We start from the raw sequence: 10970 nt of genomic DNA on the forward strand, positions 1-10970 counted from the left end.
ATGATATTAATTTCTGTATTCCATGTTAATAAAAGTTCCTGAAACATTTTAAGTGTCCTATAAAATTTTATTGAATAAATTAATTCTCTTCCAAATGCACACTGCCTGCCTTCTGTCCCTTTATTAGCTTAAAGAATCTATTGTAGGAGTGTTTTTCAACTAACCCTTTGTTTCCACGCTCACCGCTTTCCTACGTCAGGCCTTTATCACCATTGGCACAGATTATTGCAAAAGCTACCCATCAGATCATCAAATTAATGTTTTTCCTTCCCTCGAAATTCTCCATGACATATTACTACCAGAGATATTTTCCCTCAGCACAGAGCCTAACATGTTATTCCATTATTCAAATCCTTTAAAGTCTTCACCCCTGGAAAGCAAAATCCAAACCCTTTGGCATTGCTCTCTATGACTCTACAGTCTTAACTTAAATTACCCTCTCCTCTCCACCTACCACATATACCCTGAACTATTGGCTCTTCCTTTAGCCTAGAATGCTTATGTTCCAATATGTTGGTACCTTGTACATCATTCAAAGCCCAATACATACGAGCCTGCTTCTATCAAATCTTTTACAAATCCCCTGATCAAAAATATTCTCTTCTTGCTGGGAGCCCAGAGGCTCCAGAAGCAGAAACAGGAAGATCGCAAGTTCATAGCCAGTCTCAGCAAATTAGAGAGGCACTAAGCAACTTAGGGTGACCACATCTCAAAATAAAATATTAAGAAGACTAGGGATGTGGCTCAGTGGTTAGCTTCCCCTAGGCTCAATCCCTGGTACCAAAAAAAAAAAAAAAAAAAACTCTGATCTTGTTTTCCCAAAACTTACTTAGTTAAAGCCTTGCCTTTTTTTCTTTTTTCTTTTCTTTTTTTTTACACATCACATTCTCCCTCGACACTGTAGAACTATACCAACATTTAAGAGGTTCTCCCTCCTGAAAGACAAATTATAAAAGGGTGGACTTTCCAAACAGACTTTATCCAGGGGCATTGTGAAAATGGTGGCACCTCTTCTTCTGGGTGTGCCGCAGTCCGGCTGCAGCAAAATAACCGGGGGGTGATGAGCAACTTGTGTACATTGATACAGCAGGAGTGGGAGCCGTTTATTGTAGAACCGGAGGGGTATATATACATTACACACAGCTTATCTTAATTAACATAAACTAGATACAGCAGTCAACCAATAAGGAATCTCCACACTTAATGGCTCCCTGGCGTTACTTCACAAACCACTCCCCCTGGCAAAATGCCAGGCGCCATCTTGACTTGTTTACAGACCCTAACATGGGTGGATTTGTTCCAACCAGCAAACATGAAGGGAGCCAGAGTTCAGTCTCCCATTTTCCCCTCGCCCAGTTGCCTTGGCAAGAAAGCAAATCACACACCTCTACATGACCCTTGTGCAGTCATCCCATTGAAGGCAATGAGCAGAAGTTTGGCATTTGTGTTGTGCAGTTATGTACAAGGGTAAAGGGCACTGAGGGTGGGGGTGACCCTTCTCTCCCACTTCCCCACAGAGTTACTTCCATTGGCAAATCATTCTAGGTCTCCTCCTGGCCCCTCACTTGCAGCTCCAGGAGTGTATGTGAAGGTAATGTATCCAGCTGGCGAGCTCCAAAAAAGAGACATGCTCTGCTCAGTGACTTGTAGATTATTTCTTGCCATCCATTTGCCTGCACCTGATGTGCATCTAGTGTGCACAGTTAGGCCAGAAGCAATGTAGGACAGTCTCTGCCATCTTCTCAAAGATACACACTCCCAAAGACTGTATTTTGAAGGAGAGTAAGTTTAATTCAATATTGCTATCATGTCAGTTAAGTCTATATGTAAACATATACCACAGTCTTGGGGTTTTTTAATTGATATCAATAAAATCAAAGTATTTGATATCGTTCATTCTGATCCCTATTTCTAGTTCTTATTTTGCATCAAATTCAAGTAAAAGGAAGAAAGGAACCACTATTTAACTCCACAAAGCACCAACAGAAGGAATTAAGGAAAGAGTAGACAGTAAATAGAGAACAAAAGTATGAATAATTTTAAAAATTATTTTGGATATAAAAAGAAAATGAATAGTTAAAACCCACAGTGGGATCTTAATAATGCAATGATCAATTAATGAAAAAAAAATTAAAAGAAACTCAGAATGAGATCAGGTTTTGAAAACAGAGTTAAAGGGGGAAATGTGCTATGGCTCAGTACAGTAGAAATAATCAGGAGAAAATAAATTTCATTCAGTTCTATTAAAATAAGAATGAGAAAGTGGAGAAAATAACTCTCATCCCTCATAAAACACCAGGCAATAACAAGTACCATCATTAAGCTCATTTTGCAAAGAAGGAAACTGAGTCACATATAGGGTAGGTAGCTGTTGCTGTTTTTAATAGCATATCTCAGGTGCTTTAGTCAACTTTTTTTGCTGCTTCAATCAAAAGACCTGACAAGGAAAATTTTAGAAGAGGAAAAGCTTATTTGGGGGCTCACAGTTTCAGAGGTCTTAGTCCATAGACAACTAACTCAATTCCTCAGGACCAAAGGTGATACTAAATATCACGGCAGAACAGTGTGATGGAGGAAACAGCTGGGAACATGGCACCAGGAAGCAGAGAGGGAGCTCTGCTCAATAAGGACAATATAAACCCCAAAGGCATGTCCTCCAGCCACACTTTACCTGCCTACAGTTACATCAAGTTAATCCCTATCAGGGTATTAATGTACTTTCATTACCCAATTATTTCATCTCTAAACTTTCTTGCATTGTCTCACACACGAGCTTCTGGGGGACACCTAATATGTAAACCATAACATCAGGGTACACATTAAAATGAAGGGGAGGTAGATAAGGGATCTCATGATGGAGAGTGAAAGAAAATTATTATTAAGAAAAAAAAGAATAGGGGAAGTTTAAAACTCAACCTGTGAAGCTTACGTATGTTCAATTACAAACCACTGAATGTGGCTCTACGTTTAAATCTCCCTAGGTGGCAATTGAAAATAGAGATTCTTGTTCTCTACGCCCCATAATTCTGAGTCAGGAGACCTGATGTGGGCAGCTGAAATCCATACTTTTTATCAAATGCTTAAAGCATTTGTATGCAGAGGAGGCTTGAGGGTTTAGCAATCCTAATTCGCTCTTTTCATCACAAGATTCCTTGTTTACCAAATTAGAATTACTCCCATCCTTACACCTCATAACATAAAATTCTCTACTTACCTTAAAGGTGTTTCAGAGTCTGGTTTCACCTGACCTACCCAACCTCATCACACAACGATTTTAACACAAACCATTTTGTAGGCAGGAAGTTCCCTCAGCATGCAACTAGGGATTTCTTCCCCTACTCTATACCTATCAACCTCCTGTATATTCTTTAAATTCAAGTATAATTAACACGGCTTGTCCAAAGGCTCCTCCAGCTCACTCTGTTTATGATTTGTGTCTCAGCATGTTCTGGATCACGAACATGGGTCTCCTCTATAAAATTTACTTACAACATACTTCTTTGTTTGCAAGTCACTTCCTACAATGCTTATGGGTCCATAGTGGTTACTCACAAATAAATATTGGGATAGAAAAAGAGTGGGGGAGATCTGTTTTTCATAACTCACATAGTTAAAATGCCAGGCACATCAGCAATGCTCTCCTTGGTATTAGCTTTACTCCTAGGTAGACCCTTTCAGGTTGTGCCTCATACTTACTTCTAACTGGCTAAGTCACTCTCGTAGAGTTCTTCCTGTACTCGGGAGAAAATATTCTACAAATTACATTTTTAGAATCCCCATGGAGCTGGGATAATAGTCACTGCCCAAAATGGGTGAAAACTAAAAGCCAGCCCTAAGTAAGTATTACCTCATCTTTTAGGGTTGTCTATTTTTAGCCTAAGTTTTGCTCCCAGAGATAGAGGTGAATCACTTTGTCATCCATTTCTCCATACTAAATGTGCATCTGACCTTCTCCCTTTACTTACTCATCAGATTGGCATTTTTGGTTTCAATCCCTTTCAGCTGTTCTAACCACTTTAAATATTCTCAGAAATTCAAGGACACTTCCTCAATGAGATTCTGTGTATGTACCTACTCCCACAAAGTAGGAGCAGAAATCTGGGAGCAGAAATCCATGCCATAGAATGCAAACTTAACAAAATAATGCACAGTGGTTAATTGCTCTTTTGTGGATTATCTCTTTTGGAATTTTACTGTAGCCTTTTGTAAAACAGAATAAGTGTTTCTATGGCCCCCAAACATCTATAGAATAGGTTTATTTACATTTCAATCAAAATTTGGTCTCACACATATCATGTTACAAATTAAAAGGTTAAAAATAGAAGAAAAAGGAAAAGGAAGAGAGCTTTTCTTCTTCCCAGTTGTTGTAACTGAAATCACTGTCACTCTCATTGGCCAAGGTTAGGCATGTGTCCTTTAATAGAGCAAGTGGTAAATGTTGCCCCATGCAAAAGACTGACATGAAAAGGGATGATTGCTCAAAGGAAAATTGATTTGCAACAAGGGAATAGTCACTGGGAATGGAAAAGTAACTGGTATCCATGTCTCCAGATTAGAACTCCAGTGTTCAAAAAAGAAAGTTAGAATTAGAAGCAAATTAAGAAGTCAATGTTTAAAAAAAAAAGTCAAAAGGAATCAAAAGAAAATGAGATAGTTTGTAGAGAGCTTGATATTGAAACCTATGTACGGGGTGAACAGTATAGAATAGAAATATTTCTTAGGTATGCCCTCAGGTTATTAAAAGTAAAAGGCACTTCTATTAGTGCATATTTAGGAGAATGAATATGAGAAAGCTACCAAAAGTAGTCTGGAATTGGACCCAGACTTTAAACCCACCTTGTCTGAAATTCTCCTGACAGAAACATTAGGGATAAAGCAACTAAAATTGAGTATGAAAACCTGCTACATTGATGCTACACAATTTAAACCTGGCTTGACCAAGCATGTCTGTTATCCATATGAAATTACTTGGTAACAAAATCTCAATGATGGCTTAAGACTTTCAAGAATATATGCAATCTAAGAAAAAGCCCTATCACCTATTCAAGATAATTTCCAAAATCCTAAAAAGGTAAGGTTGTAGAAGTAAACACGTGTGCATTACAGTACTTCTTGACTTTGAGTAGGAAACATTATATGATAGGAACAGAAGTTAAATGAGAATATAGCAAGGCCCACTCCATCAGTGTTTTATACAGTACATTAACTGATGTGGGACCACACTGGATGGAATTTATGAATGTTCCCTCTGCAAGACTTGATCAGTAACAAGGGGAAAGTCCTTTTAAGTGTCTGTCAACAATACTATCTTTTAAACTAAAGGCAGAAAAGGAATCATTTTTTTTTTTATCTTTACTGGTAATGCCCTCTGAAAAGTCTCTAGAGATCAGGTATTCTGAAAAGAAAAATGGTAAGGAATTCCCTTGATTAAAAAAAAAAAAAAAACCTAGAGTGTGAATTTAACAATGATAATGATATTGAAAGATGAAATTTCCTTATGTGAGGTTTAAAAGGGAAGAGACTCTAAAATTTCTCCAACAGAAGTATTCTAATTGGAGGAATGGAACCACCATTTGACCCAGTTATCCCACTTCTCAGTATACATATATCCCAAGGAATTAAAATCAGCATATTACAGTGACACAGCCACATCAATGTTTATAGCAGCTCAATTCACAACAGCTAAGCTGGAACCAACCCAGATGCCCATCAACAAACAGATGAATGGATAAAGAAATTGTGATATGTATACACAATGGGATGTTACTTAGTCATAAAGAAGAATAACTTTATGACATTCACTAGTAACTGGATGGATCTAGAGACTATCGTGCTAAGTGAAATAAGCCAAACCCAAGACCTCTGATATGTAGATGCTAACACACAACAAGGTTGGGGAATAATAGAAATTCTGTGAATTACACAAAGGGGAATGACGGGAAGGTAGGGGGAATAGGAACAGAAAGGACAGTGGAATGAATCTGACATAATTTTTCTATGTACATATATGAATATATCACAATGAATCTCAACATAGTATATATCCACAAGACTCGGATCCTAATTAGAATAAGATATATTCTGTGTGTGTATAAACACATCAAAATAGATTCTACTTCCATATCTAAAAAGAGAACAAATAAAAAATTCTAGTTGGATGAAATTCACAGTTGATCAAACTTTGTGCTATTAAAGTCACTGGTGTTTACACTGCTATACACAAGTTCCGATCACCAGTGTTTTCTCTTGGATGAACCAGTAGTGCAACTTGTATTTTTTTTCCAAAAACATTAAATTTAGTTTCATTACTAGATAAAAAGAAAAGCCTAGATTTCTTCAAAACTTTACTTTTTAGTGAAATAATGAGCCTAATTTCCTTAAGCAGGCTAGGGAATACCTGACAGGCAAGATTCGTGCAAGATGGGCCAACACTGGGCATCCAGTTGTGATCTCATTTTCATGAAAGGTTTCAGAGCTATACTTTGACATTATTTTTAAATGAGACTAAACAAATATTTCTAGAAACAAACTGCTAAAATTGAAAAAAAAAATAAATGTTTTTCCTACAACTTCAAAGGTACTTGTCATTACCAGACGATACTACATATCACACAATCATAAATCAATGTTTAAAATAATTTGTTAATTATTATTTTGTGAATTATCTGGTCATAGTTCCATGAATTGGGGAGGTTATAAGTCTTATGATGTGTCAACTTTTGATACGTACTTTAATTTTTGCAACCTTGTGTTGTCTTTTTTTAATTAAACTCCAGATCTTCTGATCCTGGTCTCTGCAGTGATTTGAAGAGGTTGAACTTACACACAGTAATAGAGAAAAGCCCTTTGCAGCTTTGTTTGAAGAGAAGAAGGCAAACTGCCCCCAGAACATTTGGTCCCACCACAAAGTCAGGCACCCTGTCACTGTGGGGGTGGACTTTTCTGATCACAAGTGGAAAGAGACACATACAGAAGAGAAGAGGAGAAAGCTGTCAGAAAACCCTTGCAGGTTCTTCTTTGCCAGCAGCCTTAGTACTAACAGCCAATATTTCTTAGAAAGCCTGTGTCTCTAAATCTGAAATCAAAATGGCTACATGTCCTGAATTTTCTGGGGCAATCTTAACTTCAAATATTAAATTATGTATCCTCATCTGAAGTTCAACTGTATGTTTTATACACACACACACACACACACACACACATACACACACATACACACACACGTCATCTTTTGCAGAAAAAAAAGAGGAATAAGAGGAACAAAGGATTTTTTCCTTTCTCCGGTTTCAGAGCACATCTGGAGGTGTGTTCTGGAGCCGGACCAGGGGAGAAGGACAGATGTTTGGGCTCTGTTCCCTCTTATAGACCACAGTATGAAAGGTGGAACTTCTCAGGGAACAGTGAGGAGCTAGGGGCAGGGGAAATCTCTTATTTATACATATATGAGCTCAAATGGCTTGGCAGTATATACATAGTTTCACTTTGATAGCAGAATAACCTTTCAAGAATTCTGAAATATAAATAAGGAATCAAATAAAAATGATATAGCTCCCATTAAATAAAAGCAGAGTGTGCAGCAATGTAACACAAAGCATTGCTTCTAAGGGTCTGATGACAAATCACTCACGCCCTGCTCTTAAGAATTATCTCAGATCTGGAGCCCCACACCAGAATTATATATTATATTGCACATTTATTTACCAGTTAGGATAATGTGGGGTTGATCTCTCTGAAACAGCTGTCCATTTTGTGCCTTCATATTTTAATGTGTCTTCAAGACACAGCCAACCAACCAGCTTCAGTCTTCTATTGGCAGGACAGCATCATAACTTAGTTTAACATTTCCTCTAGTGGTTTTTTTCTCTGCAGTTGATGTGCATGTCAAATAAAGTCTGTCAAAGCTGTTTCTCATAACATAAATTCCAGATGTTTTTGGCTTCCCAAAAGGAAGATGTAATAGGTTTGCTTTTACTAATACACTTAGATAATGAAAATAGAAGTATGGCTATAAAGTCCTTTTATATGCTTTTCATGCTGAAGTATGTAAGCCATAATATGTGTTCCTCTTCTTCCTAAATGAAGTCTATATGTGGGGGGTGGGGGGAGATTTAAAGAGAGAAGAAAATGGAGTTGGTATTAGGCCAAGCTAAAGCATAACTAGTTTTGATGAAAACAGTCAATGGATAAAATATACTGTAAGTTTAGACTTTATATTGTCTTCATTCATTCTATATTCAGGAGTCATTTATTAAGCATCTATTTTGTACTCAGTCCTATGTGATAAGTGAAAGGCAAAGCAAATATTCTGTAAGAGAAGTTTTTTATCATGAAAAAATAGTGAAATATTCAAAAGCAACACATAAAAAGTAGGCATCTCTAAATAAAATCTGAGTAATTAAAAAAAAATAGCAGAAAACAGTACTCACTTGGTATAGGTTCATTAAGTGAAGTACTAAGGCAGACACCCTCAGCATGTGGATGTTGGACCAGCAATCACAACATCACATGGGAACTTGTTAGATCTATGAATTAGAAACTCTAGGGGTGAAGCCTAGAAATCTGCTCTTTAACAAACCCTCCAGGTCATTCTGATGCACACTGGAGTTTGAGAACAACCATAGAGAGAAACTCATCATGAAGAGGCTCACTCACTGGGATCTGGGACATGCCAATGTGTCTGTGTGAATGTCTAATGTGTCTGAAAGCCAGGGTCTTCACCAAAATAATTCCCATAATAGCTCTTAGTGCCAGCATCCTGTCATTTAAGTCTTTTGTCCCGAGCAAAGCGGTAAAGAAAAAATCAACATTGGGCAAGGTCAGCCCAGAATATTTTCTTTTCCCTCACCAGAAAGCCATGAAGTTGAAGGACATGTTGCTTCCTGCTGCTACAGAATTCTAATCAGTGACTGATGTAAGTATAAACTGGCCTAACTGTGGCTTTTAGTGTCTCTGGGAAGGTTTCAAGACAGCCCATGATGTGTTTACTGAAATCATTTGGGCTGTATCAAAATGCGTCACGTTCAAATTATGAGGACTTCAACCCAAATGGAGAGTCTCCTTCTTGTCCTCTCTCAGGCTGATATACTTGCGCTTCTTCTTTCTGCTTGGGATATTATTTAACTCTAATATAATTTCTTCATGGAATGCTGAAGATATATACACTTTGGGCATTTTTTAAATGCGTGAACTTGAGATATTTCAGATTTATCATATTATGAACTAGAGATTTTTCAATTTACTCGAACCACTTGGTGATAAATGCTGTGTAATATAGAAAGGTTTTGTTTATTTATTTTTTTGGTTTTTTGTTTTGTTTTGTTTTTTTTGATCTGAAATCAAAATGGCTCAGTCACAGAAAATGGTGGCCTCTTGGAGACTTTGGCAATGTCTGCAGACAGTTTTAGTTATCACAGCTGAAGGTAGTACCACTGAGATCTAGTGCATAGAAACCAAAGATGCCACCAAACATCCTAAAAACAAAGAGCACTACCTCTAACACCCAGTGATTCTCTGCCCCAAATCTGAATAGCATGGAGACAGAGAAACCCCACTTATGTGGATTCCACTCTGTATGAAAGAGAAAGTAAAACAACCAAAGAAGGGTAGGATTTAGCATCTTGAGTGCTCCTGATTTTGCATGGGTTTCCTCTGGGAGAACAGTGTTGGTTTTATTGTGTCTAGGAATAGCCCCTTTAACATCCTTTCTCCTATAGAAATGAAAGCAAAATGGAAAAAAGGAGAGAATCGATATGCACCTGTGGAAGGATTCAGCAGAGAAAATGAGTCATAGAAATGCAGGTTACAGGATTCTTGAATTACCAGTTCCTTAGAGCTCCTCTGTTCTTTGGCCACTGCCCCATTACATCATGCTCTACACTAAGAACTGAGCTGAGGTGTCTAGTTGAACTCCCCTGCCTGCTCTGGCGATGGCATTCTTCTGATCTTGCTTCTGCCTCTCTGCTTCTGTTCCTTCCATCCCCGCCCCTCAATTTTCTCTTGCTGCCATTGTGTTCTTATTATTCATCCTCTTCCTCACCTCCGTCGGCTTCCTTCCCATTTCCTTCCTCTCTCCTGTCTGCCCTTTTCCCTAGTTCCACCACACCCTCAATGCCCTCTCCTCCCTCTCCCCTTCCTACTTCTTTGGATTTGTGTACTGTGGAAAAGTACATCCCTTCTGCAGAGCACCGTGTACTCACAGTCACTCAGAAGTCAAGATGACTTTAATCTGATTCTGGTTTCAAAAATTCTCTGCTTTCTCCCCCAGTCCAAGTAAACCACAAGGTTCCTGGTCTTGTATACAGAGGAAAAAGCAAATTGGAGTCTGGCATTAAACTCATACTCCTTTTTAGAAAAAATGGGAAGATACGTGAGTGCATCTCACTGAACCCTACTTATTCTGATCCCTAAGCCAAGAAAACATAGTCTTAGATTAAAAGGAAATCAGCTGCTCACTTGTTATCTGTCAGTAGCTGTGGAAAGGAAGAACATCAGGCATGTACAATAACAATTAGTTGATGTTCAGTGAAATAATTGATCTCCATTTATTTGGCTGATTTCTTCTTTATCTTTGTCCCAGCAAAGTTCCATTCTGTTTAGTTTATTTGTGCACTACACTGTATACACATTTAGGATTAGGCTATGCCAAACACAGATGAAAAGATCAATGACTATTTAATTACCAGGACACTGTATGACATGGCATATGTTAGGTTTGCAGTGAGTCCTGTCTTTGGTTGCACTGAATTTCATGTTTCATTTTTATAGAGCATGCTGCTCACAGTGACAAAGAATTATCTGATATACTATGTTCTGAATATGAATATTAACTATACTAGCTTCTATTTGCTCTGGTCATGAAGATTTAATAATTTAACAATAGGTCATTGGAGTTCTGTTGTGTCATCAAATAATTATGATATTTATGTTTTATCAGGAGCCAACCCACCCTAGTGTTCTAAATTCCACTTATT

Source organism: Marmota marmota, unplaced genomic scaffold (genome assembly GCF_001458135.2).
Source record: "Marmota marmota marmota unplaced genomic scaffold, marMar, whole genome shotgun sequence".
NCBI classification, from domain to species: Eukaryota; Metazoa; Chordata; class Mammalia; order Rodentia; family Sciuridae; genus Marmota; species Marmota marmota.